General features: G+C 38.1%; 1 protein-coding gene across 1 annotated transcript in view; it reads left to right on the forward strand.

Moving 5' to 3' along the window:
* Nucleotides 1–13634, forward strand: part of LOC109912707 (astrotactin-2-like) — a 1431562-nt gene that overhangs the window by 1253470 nt on the left and 164458 nt on the right. The window lies entirely within an intron of this gene.

The following is a 13634-nucleotide window of genomic DNA, read 5'->3' on the forward strand; positions in this document are numbered from 1 at the left end:
TTCACCTTGAGGCCAGGAGTTTGAGTCCACATTGAGGCTGAGTGTTCGAGTCCAGGCTGAAGCTGGGAATCTGTGCTGGCTTTCACCCCAGACATCGCTGATGCCACCCAAGGACGGGAAGTAAAAAGAAAAAAAAATGTGAATGTGAGAAAAGGAAACAAACGGATGGAGCGGACGAGTTCCGGCATAGGAGTCCCACTTGCCCACTATCTTGGAAATATTTTGAGCTCCCATTCGGTATATTTAGTCATAACCACTCATAATTGCAGTCCTCCAAAGTATTGATGAATCCCCCAATTTGGTGTCAACCACAAACTTAGAAATTGTGTTTTTCATTCAAAGTTCAAATTCTTGATGCAAATTTTGACCGTCACTGATCATTGACCCTTGTGAAACATCACATCCTACCTTTGTCGCGTCGAATAGCCACCCTTTGCTCCCAATCTCTGCTTTCTGCCTTGATGTCTTCTCAAAACCCTTTCTGTCATATGTCTCCGGACTTCACATTCTCTGGACTTACTCATTATTTTATTATGGGACACTTTATCAAAGACCTTTTGAAATTCCAGATAAAATGCATTTACTGCACAATTATTGTCTACTGTGTCTGTTATCTCCTTAACCTTTCAATAAGATTGACCAAGCAAGGTTTTCCCATTTGAAATACATGCCAACTATTTTTTCCAAGATGTTCCATTCTCTCCTTTAGTAGGAATTTCATTTTGCTGTACTATTGACATTAAGCTGTCTGGATATGCTGTGTCCCTTTTTCAAATTACATTGGCAGTCCACCAGTCCTCTGGAACTAAACTTTTTTAATGACTTGTTAAATAAAATTAGTAATGCTTCTGCCACCTCTTCCATACTTTTTTGTTAGAAGTTAATGGATGCAATCTATCTGGACCAGAAATTTTATCCTCCTTGAATTTGCTTTGATTTTTTTTAAAATTCAATGTATCTCTTTTATTATTTTAAGTCCACTTGTCTCATCAATCATCTTATCATTCAATATCATTCTTACCTTCACCACCTCACTGGTAAATAACAAAGCTAAGTAATTATTTAATATTTCTACCATTCAACTCCTGTAGTTTTATCCAATCTACTCCTTAATGGTCCTATTTCCACACAAGAATCCTTTTTGTACTGATGTGCCTGGAAAGCATTTCACTACTTTTTTTTGGTTCCTTTACGATTTCATAGTCCTCTTTGTTTTCCTAACTGATTATTGACTTCCTGCATAATCTCTTCATCTTCTTTCTTATCATGTACATCTCTGCTGTCTATGTACGTAATGTGTTCCTCTTTCCTAGCCCTCAATTATTCAATTTTCTCATTATCGATCCATGGAATCTCACGACCATTTATTTCATTATTTCCTTTCAGCCGACTATATTTTTTTCTGCACTCTTTTGAATAACATTTTGCAAATTTCTTATTGGCATTCTGTATGGTTATTTATGAATATTATTACCCACTTTATTTTTTCAAAGTCTACTCTTAGCCTCTCAGAATCAGCTTTTCTTGAGTTCATTAACTTGTTTTTTTCGTACTTACATTCTTCTCCACAAACCATTAAACATTATATTATGGTCACTCTTGTCTTGATGCTCTCCTCCTTTTACTTCTCTCCTGTGAACAATGAACAACACCAGAACAGGCTCTTTGGCCTACCAAGATTGTGCTAGCACATAATGCCTTTCTAAACTAAAAGCCTTTTGCCTCTGTGCAGTCTGTATCCCACTATTCCCTGTCTATCCATGTATCTGTCAAGATGCCGCTGAAACATTACTGCTGTATTCGCGTATTCCAGGCACCACTCTCAGTGTAAAAAAAAACTTGCCTCTCACATTTCCTCTAAACTCACTCCTCTTTACCTTAAATCTATGTTCCCCAGTAATTGACATTAGAAATACCCTAACTATCCATGCCTGTCATAATTTTTTAGACTTCTATCAGGTCGTCCCCCTCATCCTTTGATGTTCAAGTTAAAACAAACCAAGTTTGTCCAATCTCTCCTCATAGTTAATACCCTCCAAACCAGGAAACATCCTTCTTATCGAATTCTGTACCCTCTCCAAAGCCTCGATCCTTTTGGAAATGTGACAACCAGAACTGTACCCAATATTCCAAAAGTGGCTTAACTAAAGTTCTATGCAGCTGCAATATGACTTGCCAATTTTTATACTCTATGCCACAACGAATGGAGTCAAGTATGCCATTTGCCTTCTTGACTACCTTATCCACTTGTGCTGCCACTTTCTGGGAACTGTGGACCCATACACCTAGATCCCTCTGTATTTTGATGCTAGTAAGGGTTCTGCCATTTAATGCAAACTACTCTCTTGTATTAGATCTTCCAAAATACATCATCTCGCATTTGTCCGAATTAAACTCCTTCTGCCAATTCTCTGCCCAGTCTATCTGTATCCTGTAGATTTTTACTCAATTTCCTAATTTGTCTGCATATCACTTCCCTTGCCTTCCTTCAATTTTTGGGTGTGTTTGTGTGATTGATCCTTTATTGTTCTTCATTTCAATGTGGATTTTCTTTTCATCTGGTTTAATTGTCCTTTATTTTCAACAGCAATCACATTATGCTTAATCTGTAGATTACTCCATCTTCCCTTTTCCTTTTGTAGCCTTGTTATAATTCCAATGTTTAAATTTCAGCCCTGTCTTTTTCTGTATCCGTGTCCCGGTAACCTGTATCACATTCAGTACCTCCAAACACATGGTCACATAGTTCTTCTGATGTATAATCGATATTGCACTGAACTTTGGAGACCACAGATAGTCTGGAAAGTAGATGGGTTATCATCTAAAATAAGGTATGTGCCACCAGTACAGTGCATATCTGCCTCATCCTGAACACAATAGTGGCATCAGGTATGCTGCCCATCTGTAAGCCAATTGAGGCCATTTAAGTGGACAATTAATGTCACTGTCATTCAGATTTAATACACAATGGAAGAAACCTTGGTCCAACATCTATCTGGCATATTTGAACCACCTGTGGGCTGCGGCCAGTGAAAGAAGGAAGGGATGGGAGAAACGTTATCCCTTATAGGACACCAGCGCCAATCGAAGGCCCCAGCCCACCCCCCACCCCAGACTATGGATTTCTCTCCCCCGCCCTTTCCAGCATATATCCCCATCTGCTTCACGGGTGCATCGTTCCTGCAATATCTCAGACCTACCTGGGCATCCAGTTCAACTCTGAGCATGCCCTTGACGTTCTAGTTGCTATATAAGCAGTAGCCAATACTCTTGGTGATGCGGCTGAGGCAGTAGCACTGATGCCGTCCACAAACATTCAGTTCCTCCTCCATAGAAGTGCACCGCAAAATTTCACAACGGCTCCTGAGGCAACCTTCAAAATCCACAACCCCAATCATCTGGAAGGACAAGGGCAGCAGATACATGGGAACACCAAAACCCATAAATACTCCTCCAAACCGCTCACCATCCTAGTTGGTTCAAAATCTTGGAACTCCCTCCCTAAAGGCACAGTGTACCTAAGCAAAATGGACAATAGCAGTTCAACAAGGCAGCTCATCATCACCTTCTCAAGTGATGGAAACGTAGATGCTGACTCAGCTAGCAACATCCACATCCCGTGAATGAATTACAATATGGAAACATCAGTTCCTTAAGGCAGCAAACAAATATCTTCAGCAGCTCCTACAGTCTCAATGGGCCTGATTTTAACTGTGTCCAAGTGGATGAGTTTTCAATCGATTTACACTGCATCAAAATCCTAATGATATGAAAAATCTAGTCTGGAATTTACTATACAAGAAAAATTCAGGTTACTGCACTATAACTTTGGCCCAAAAGGTATATTCTCTTTCAAGAAGAAAAGTTAATTGCTGATGATTCAATTTAGTTTTTAACACTTAAAAATGGACCATGACAATAAATTGAACTTTGAATGAATAGTACCATTGGAAACTAATTGTCCTTAGATAATTGTGCCATTAAAATAATCCTCCTTTAAATGTTCCAGATGTATGTGGCAGAGGCTGCAAATCTGGTGCCAAAGTAGGATACTTTTAAATTATCCTATGGGACTCCAATCAGCTCAGTGCTCCATGGATATCATGCATAATGATAAATGGGCCTAAGGCTGTCATTTGTGGACTTGAAAAATGCCCAGTCATTCTCAGATTTCCCAGATGGGTAAATTATTTCAACTGAGCAGGGGGCAAAGTTGAGTGTTTCACACTTCCACCATGTGGTAACAATATGACTGGCATTTTCCACTGACAGTTAGCATGCATCGATGCAAAATGATGTTCTAGTTATCACACATCTGAGTAATGTGGCGATGAATTTTATCCTGGTGCACTGCCAGGTTTGAAAGCTATACATACCAATGACTGATGGGATATATCCAACTACACTCACATTTGGTTGTTCACAATAGTCAGAATCCCAACTGTACTCATCCATTCTGCGCTTACAAAACTCTGAACATAATGTTTAGCATTAGAAATGATTGTATAATTGAATAGTACTTGTTGAACATCCTGGATGTGATAAGAATTACAACCAATATAATCAATTTAAGATTATCAGATCATCTCAGCAAGGAAGTGCTTTTTACTTCTCTTCAGATGGAGGTTGTTTGATTCCTTTAAAGCCATGTGTAAGAAGAATTTTCCTTTGGATCACGTGAAAGCTGAGGTTTTACCTTGGCATGTCCTCCAAAATGGTCTACTTTGTTACAGTAAAAGAATTCTGGTTTGTTTGCAGGATACTGTTCATATCTTTGGGTCATTTTGATTCTGCAATTGTTACTTGCCGTCTTGCATTTTCCCTCCAAGTTGTACCTTCTTTCTGCTGCTTCTTTAAGCCCAATGTTTAAGTAACATAAGCCACTGAAAGCTTTTCTTCACATCACAAAATTTCTCCATTTTGCATTCAGATGTCCGCTTGCCTCACTTGATTTTTCTAGGGTAAGGTCATCCTTAGACTGGAATAAGTCTAATAGGGATTCATCAGCAATGTCTATTATCATCTGGTGACATATGCATTTTGTTTTTAGCTTCCACAAATGACAACCTACAATTAGCCTGTAAATGTCACTAGTAAAAGCATTAACTGGTTCAACTGCTTTCATCTACAGCAGCACCTGTTGAAGAAAGTAATATGTTGACTTGTGCTGCCGCTGCCTTGCTGTCTAATTTTGAAGCAATTCTGCACCTCTGAAAATTCTTTCTTCAAAGTGTCCAGTATTTAGGTTGAATCGGTCTTTTGTTGTGTCCAAATTTCTCTAATTGTATAACATTAAGATCCCTGGCTTTTGTAATATTCTAGGTAGTTTACTTGTTTTAGATTTATGTTCCAGTATTGGAAGTTTCTCCATGCTACTCAGCCTTGGGCTGTGATTGAAATTTTTCATAGAATCACCATAGTTTGGAAGCAGGCCATTCCACCCAACAAGTCCACACTGACGCTCAGAGTACTCACCCAAACCCATCCCCCTATAATCCATCTAATCTACACATCCTTGAACACTACTGCACATCTTTGGACTGTGGGAGGAAACTGGAGCACCCGGAGGAAACCCACACAGACACGGGAGAATGTGCAAACTCCACACAGTCGCCCAAGGGTGGAATTGAACCCAGGTCCCTGGTGCTATGAGGCAGCAGTGCTAGCTACCGTGCTACCCCCGATCCTGTCTTCCTTTTTAAGAATCTCTCTTGCTAAACAAGGGAGGTATTTCTTTTTGAAATCATTCAAAATCCTGTCCAAACTTTATTTTACTTTACTTCACTGATCTCTTTGCTGATTGTTCCTGGAGTATTGGACACTTGTAGCCACTTCTTGATTTTGCGTTCCTTTCTACCTCATGGCATGCACATGAAATAGCAATAACTTCAGATTGGATCTGCACAATTCATTGTTTGAAGCTGCCCTTTCCAGGACACTAACCTTTTCAGTGCTGCCTGTCTAGTGCACTGTTAAATTGTGTTTTTACGCATTTTAGGGGTTTAAGGGTTGCTCACTGAATAACCGTTTTTTATTCATTCACATGATATGGGCATCACTGGCAGAGTTTTTCAAACAATTGACCCTAGTTTTTAATCAATTTTAGACTCATAAGTCCAGACTTTTTTTTAAATTAATTCACATTCCATTATCTGCCATTGTGGGATTTGAAGACAGCTCCTCTGAAAATTACCTGGGTCTTTGGATTAACAGTTAAGCATTAATGCTAGTAGGCCATTACCTCTCAAGCAATTTTTCTGTTCTTCAATTGGAAGCAAGTAATCTCTGCATTGGGATCTTATTCACAGGCCAACTCATCTGTTTGGTGCAGCCTGGATCACTCTGCGAGTTGACCTTCTAACTATTAGTGCCTCTGTGTTCTCCATGGTGTAGCCTTGGATATCTTTGTAGCCTCTCCACCGAAACACAGAATTGTTACAGTGCAAAGGGAGGCTATTCAGCCAACATGTCTTCACAGGTTCTGCTCCTTAATTCTGCAGATCATTGATCATTGCAACGTGCTTTCGAGTTTTTGAAGTTTTCTGGATCCTTCTCATCTTCTGTCGCAGCTGTACCATGGTTAGTCTAACTAGGAGAGGTTACTGAGTCTTTGACAGGATTGAAAAATAACTAGTTGATTGTATATTAAGGGACGAGACACAATTCTACAGAAGCATGACTAACCCAGTTCGAGCAGTGATGCTTCTCTCTCTGAGTCTCTCCCTCATGTGTCAATCATATTGTCACAGTGGGAAGTGTTACCCCGTCCCAGACTTTTGCCTAGTCAAATCTTCATATTACGGTTGCTTTTAAACCTCTTGGAAATTTCATCTTTGGTTATTTTCAAATTCCAGTTGACTAAAGAAATTTATGAGGATTCATCACAATGCAAGTTTTGTTTTGGAATATGAATCTGGTCAGTCTGGCTTTTCTTGTTCACTGATCTTCAATTACCTTCTTAAATATGATAGCAGTTTAAAATTCAAAATTATTGCATTTTCATATAGCTTTTTATTTTTTGACAACACATGGGCATCACCAGCCAGGCCAGCATTTATTACTTGTCCCTAATTGCCCAGAGGGTAGTTATGAGTCAACCACGTTGCTGTGGGACTAGAGTCACATGTAGGCCAGACCAGGTAATATTGGCAATTGCTTTCCCTCGAGGACGTTAGTGAACGAGATCGGTTTTTCCTGACAATTGACCATGGCGTCACGCTCAACATTAGCTTCATCTTCAGATTTTTACAGAGTTCAATTTCCCATTGACCTATTAGCCTAGACTCTGGATTACTCATCCAGTAACAATACCACTAGGCCATCGCCTCCCCAAAGGGTTGAGCTGTTTCTTTTGCACAGCAGTATGTACCCATTTTGATCTCCATTGAATAGTGTGCAACAACAAATTAACACAGACTTGTACTTGTGCCAATTTGATCTCATTCCTTATGTACTGAGCAACTCAGAATATCTCAAACCTTTTCTCAAATGCTTGAAATGGACAATTTCTTTCAACCATTTCTGACTTTGGAGCAATGAAAGTTATCAGTTGCTACAAATTGGCACATTTACATGGAGGAACTGACTGCCCTTTTTTGATACAACACAGATTGAACTTCGAAAACTGTACCATTAAACTGCAGAAATGGATAATTTGTATAATAAAGCCAAAAAGAATCTTTTGGCTTTCCACTCACTGCTTGCAGCATAAGCAAGATTGCTGAAAATTGCTGTTGGTTATGTTAGTGCTACACTTTGGACCAGCATTCTGTCCTGAGCCATTGTTGTGGACAAGGATTTGTCTCAATGCCAGACTCACTCTCATAAGTGAGCAGAATGAAGTTGGGTCAGATTTACCCATAAATCTGCTCCTTTACATCTGGCCCATACATCAGTAGGCTAACCTTTGAAGTAAGAATTATAATGTACTTATTTCCACTGAAGGTGACTGAAATATAGTGAACATACAAAAATAAAAGGCATGGCACTGACCCAACAATTAATGCATTGGTCAGAATGTTACTTGACCTAGTAAGTCTCATGCAATCTGTACCTGAAGTTACCATTATTATTTTTTTTGCTTATCATTTCTGATACAAAAAGGAAGGGCACACATCAAAAAATTGCAATATAAACGTCTGGGAAAATCACACTATTTTAAGAGTTCTTAGGAAAAAGTATAAATTGCACTTTTTAATGGTTTTAAAACTTGGTCACTACACTTTTTCCTCATGGCATCCTGCACAAGATGAGATCCTTCTCCGAAGGCCACTGCTTACTTTTCATTGAGGGATTGTGATTTAAAAGTTAAAATTAATAAAATCTTTTATTGCTTACCTGAAAATATATTGTGTCCAACATTGTTCTGTCTTTAAAATGGATGGAACCAGCTATTGAACTTATGCTTATGGCTATCTGGAAGGATGAATCAGATGTAGAAAAGCGGAGGCTGATCAGAAATCCAGTGGAGGTCTTCAAAATTCTGAAGGGAATTGATGAACTGAATTAAGTGAAATATTTCCATTGGAAATGGGGGAAACATAAATACAAGATGGAAGCAAATAAATTTGATAAGGCATTTAGAAGAAACATTTTAACATAAAGCATGCTAAGAATATGAAGTGTCGTACCACTTGGAGTGGTTGAGGTGAATAGCTTCAAGGCATTTCAGGTTAGAATATAAGAGAGAAATAAATAGAGGCCAAATGAGTGATCTCAGAACTGTAAATTTTATGTTTATCAGCAGAATGCATTATGATAATTTCCCAAGTGACCACTTCCTGCGGTGTTTGCCATCTCTACAAGTATATACTACTCGGTGTTAGTTCTTTGAGGTAGTTTGCTGCCAGGAATCCACCTTTGTCTTTGCTTTGTCTTGGGCCTATACAGTGATTAGTGGTAGAGGATACACCACTACAGAGTATCTACAGAAGAGGCACTGATCTTAGGTCACACGAAGGATGCTTTTATAGTTGCAGTAAGTACAACTACATTTGATCAAGTATAATTATCAGAAACTTATGGAGCTGCTGCAGTTTCATCTGTTGCTTCCAAAAAGCAAAAGAAGAGCTACTTGTCTCTGTTCATCGACTGTACATAACATTTGTAGAATGGGTGAAGCCATAAAACATGAACATTAACCTCTTCAGAGTATACTTAACATGCATGGCATTCTAAGAGACAAATCTAAATGATTTTGAGTTCATGAACAGTGATGACAAAGTAATCACCAAATGTAGTAAATGTACATTAGTAATCATTATGGCCTTCTCAAGCATCTCTTGAGCAATTTAATAGTCATTCATTTTGAAAAGTATGAGGATCGAGCTATTGAATTCTGAACAGTGATGTAGGATGGTTAATTGAGGCTTTCGTTGCATTGAAGTGGCTCCCCAAAATGTGTTCTGGGGTCAGCCTTTCAGAGCGGGTGGATATTTCCCTAATATTCTAAGTAGTTTAACCACGTTATTGAGAGCTGACCTTGCCACTCAAAGAAATTGGCAGAAGCTTCAAAGGAAATTGCACAATTTCAAAGGAACAGTAAAGGAAAGACATAAGTGCTACTGTACATTGGGAAAATTGGAAGCTTTAGTTGTATTAACAAATTGAGTGCTGAAATGTATGCTTCACGGCTTGAGGCAAAGTGCAGCTTTGTTTTATTAGTTCATCTAATATGATCAAAGATCAATAGCAAGGCCATATTTATTACTCAACCCTTAATGTCTTGAGAAGGTGCTGAGTGAGCTAGCTCTTGAACCATTGCAGACTATGTGGTCTTGGTACACTCTCATTGCTGTTAAGTAGGGAATTCCAAGATTTTGTCCCAACCATGAAGGAGTGGTGATATAGTTCCTGGTTAAGATGGTGCATAACTTGAAAAGAAATGTGACTCCCTCAGAATATTTTCTACGGGATTTCATTGATGGTAACAACATTGAATGTCTTGGGGAAATATGAAGATTTTCTCTTTTTTTAAATTCATTCATGGGATGTGGTCATCACTGGGTAGGCCAGCAGTTACTGCCCATCCTTAATTGCCCCAGAGAATATGAAGAGTCACTGGACTCAAAACATTAATTCTGCTTTCTCCCCACTTACATAAAACTGATTGACTCTGAAATTTGCATAAGTGAATTTGTTCAAATGACATCAGCAGTCTTTAACCAAAATATTGACAATAATTCATTGCTAATTATTTGAATTGTTTATTTTTTTTAAAAAAACTATGACTCAAAAAAGGAACTTGGATGGATTTACAATAAATTGAATGCATTGTATTTACTCTTATATTTTGCCACAACTTATAAAATAACTGAAGAAATTAATGTATTTTCTTCATGTAAACAAGTTTAAATCTGAGGTAACTACTATTGAAAGATACAGTGAGTTTGAGTACTCAATTGCACATGCACTCACGCTCGAGTGAGTTACTGATGACGTATCTGTAACAGAATAGGTCAGCAGTTCAGGATTAGATTCAAAATCCCAGGGCATTATTTGAAGATGAGCAGATAACTCTGTCACTGTTCGAGCCAACATTATTTCCTCAATCAAATACCACTTAAATACAAATCTGCCTTGTGGGTTGTTTGTAGAACATTGATGGAGTGTAGTTGTCAGCTATACTTAAGTAACAATATTTGCAAAACCTTAGAGGCAATTATTTATATACACCTCCTTTAACAATAAAAGGCTTAGTAGTCTTTTTTATATAACTTGTCATTCTTTAAAACCGAATGTGATTTTTTTAAGTGAATTATTCACATTGTCAAGACAAATGCTCACATCTCGAGCTGTAGAGTATTAATGATGCATTTAAACAGCCTGCTTACATACCCCAATCTTGACTGATCTTATAGCCTGACTACTCTGGTTAAAAGAACTTCACTGGCTTTTACCCAGGTTGTAAAATGGAACATCTATCGATGTCTGAATATTATGTTTGGGACGGGGAATAAATGAGAGACAGAAATTGGCAGGAAGTCATATCAGGGCTTACAAGAACATCTCCTGTACGGCATTGGTACAATCTTGATAGGATCGTTTATTCAACAGTTTGTCATGTCCTTCTGGCTAAAGAAGGTCATTAAAAGTTTAAATTTTTGAGGACACTTTTCAAAATTGCATATATTTGGCTCCATTTACCTCTGTTAAATGCAATGAAAAGCAATATCATTTCTAAACCCAACATTTTCAGTGTAGTTGAAATTGTTATGTTTGTCTTTACTTTCTATTTACTCCTTTTTTAAAAAAAAACTAGTAATGACTCATGCTGGGGAAATTAGTCCTTAATTAATCCAACTGTCTCGAGTATCATGTGCAAGTGGTAATGCTTCATGTGTCAATCTAGACAGAGCTACTGCAAGAGACATTGCAGTCAGACCTGGTTGCGCTCTCATTTGGCATTCACATTTGCACATTGAAGGAACTTCAGAAAAGGAACTTAAGCAGATTCGTTCCCTTCCTGGCCTGAGATTACAGAGACCATTTGTAGTATTCACACTGAAATCCTGGTTGAAATCAACTAACTCAACATACATCAGAGGTTGAACGTGTAATTTTCCCATTTGTATGGCACACCTCAAGCCTTTGTCCTTCAAAATATCTGGGCAGCTGTTCACAGTTCACAATTTTGTGATTAGTTCGTGAAATCTGCTGAGTTTCAGTCACAGATTTATCTTACTGCTTGACATATTCACATACAGAAATTATTTGGTCAAGCCTGGAAACGGGGAAGCTTTGTTACATTGAAGAGTTTCACTGTTTATTTGTCCAGCTGAATAACATTATTCAAGCTAAACTTGCATGCAACATATATGACCCTTTTTGTTTAATAAGGCCATTAGTTATTGTACCTTGTTGAGAGGTGGTTATAGAGTTGAGGACAGGAAGATCCTATTGCAAGCATTTACATTTGGAAACAGGAAGTGCTGTAATGAGTTCCTCTACTTCTTCATTACCAAACTTTATTTATGCACTTGCACCTGAAAAAAAAGTAATTCAGCAGCTCAAATGACCATTTCCAGTAGAGGATCTGTTTGCAACAAGGACTTCCTGTCCATTATTACAATCATTGCTTCCATAGAAGAGGTCAAAGTTGTGACATCCTGATATTCTCAAAAAAAAAATACAGATGGTCTTCATACAATTTCCATACAGAAAAATAAATATTTTATTGAGTTTCTGAAGCCAAGGCAACTCAACCTTTAGTTTTTTTTTGTTAACAAAAGGCAACAACAAGCAATACTTATACAAGGATTGAGCAGTCTGGAGTCATTGTGACTGCTACATGGGACTGTATAAATTATCAACTGCCTAGTTGAACTAACATACTTGGCTGCAATGACATGCTGTATTCATTATAAGCTATTGTGGACAATTTGCCTTCTGCCAGGGCCTGCATCTCCCTTATAAGATTCATGTCTAACAAAATCCGAACCAAGAAATATGGCTGGCCTCTTTTTCTATTGCTGTTTGATAATACTATCTCTAATGTGAGGCTACTGGGCTTTGGCTAAAGACTTATTCAGGGTTCCTTTCTTCATTTTGTTTACAGTTTTGTGGGTGATTCAATATGGCAAGCAACTTGTGATAATAGAACGTTTGGCTCCTAAGAGCTGTGCTATGATAAGGCAGAGTTATGTTTTGAAAAATAAAGAATGAAAGCTTATATTTGCTAGTGCCAGCAAGATTATTCAATTTGACATGAATACTGGACCAGTGTTAACAAATAAACTCATAGGCCACACACAGCTGAATTTTCAGGCTGGTAGCATTTCTAAGTCGATCTCTGCATATTGTTGTGGAATACTCGGCACCTTTATTTACAAAGGTAACTCTGTAGTCACCAAGAACACTTGATGGTTGCAAGACGTTACTGAATGCAACACACTGCAATACAAGGAGTAGCAGAACAGATGTTTTCTATAACTTCACTCCCATTGGGGGTGATTCATTTTCATAAAGGGAGCCTCCAGGTTTTAGCATAACAAACATGTGAGGGAAGGTTAAATTTTCAAATCACTGCAATCTGAACGAACTCGAAGAAAAACGCATCCCTTAAGTGAGTTTAGTCAAAGCTTTATTAAAAACAGCAAAGCAACAAGTACCACATTGGCCAGCAGATTAATGTGCTGCAATGTAGATAAATCATGATAATTAGAATGGTAAATACATCCTTTCAGAAGTTGATACTACTTCCTCAATTGTATGTTTTTTTTTCCCCTGTTGGAAGGGTTGCTGCATGAAAAGGTCTCCTCCACCAGTTAAACTTTAATAACCACTGGATTTATGGCCTCTTGTTCTTATTTCCAATGAACCCATGCCAAGATGCTGAAATTACCTAGCACATTTGTAGTGTTCTTAGAATTCATTTAACCAGTCTATCTATTCAATAAGGTGGTCATTCAGAAGGCTTATTGGAGTGAATGAAAACAGAAGTTGCTGGAAAAGCTCAGCAGGTCTGGTAGCATCTGTGAAGAAAAAATCAGAGTTAGTGTTTCGGGTCGGGTGACCCTTCCTCAGAATATTATTGGAGTGAATATTTGTCTTCATTGCCTGGGTGGTGTTGACCAAATTTACCCATTGCCTTTGATACAATGTACAATAGAGTTACATCTGACAACTCATCTTTT

Source organism: Rhincodon typus, chromosome 28 (genome assembly GCF_021869965.1).
Source record: "Rhincodon typus isolate 14 chromosome 28, sRhiTyp1.1, whole genome shotgun sequence".
NCBI lineage: Eukaryota > Metazoa > Chordata > Chondrichthyes > Orectolobiformes > Rhincodontidae > Rhincodon > Rhincodon typus.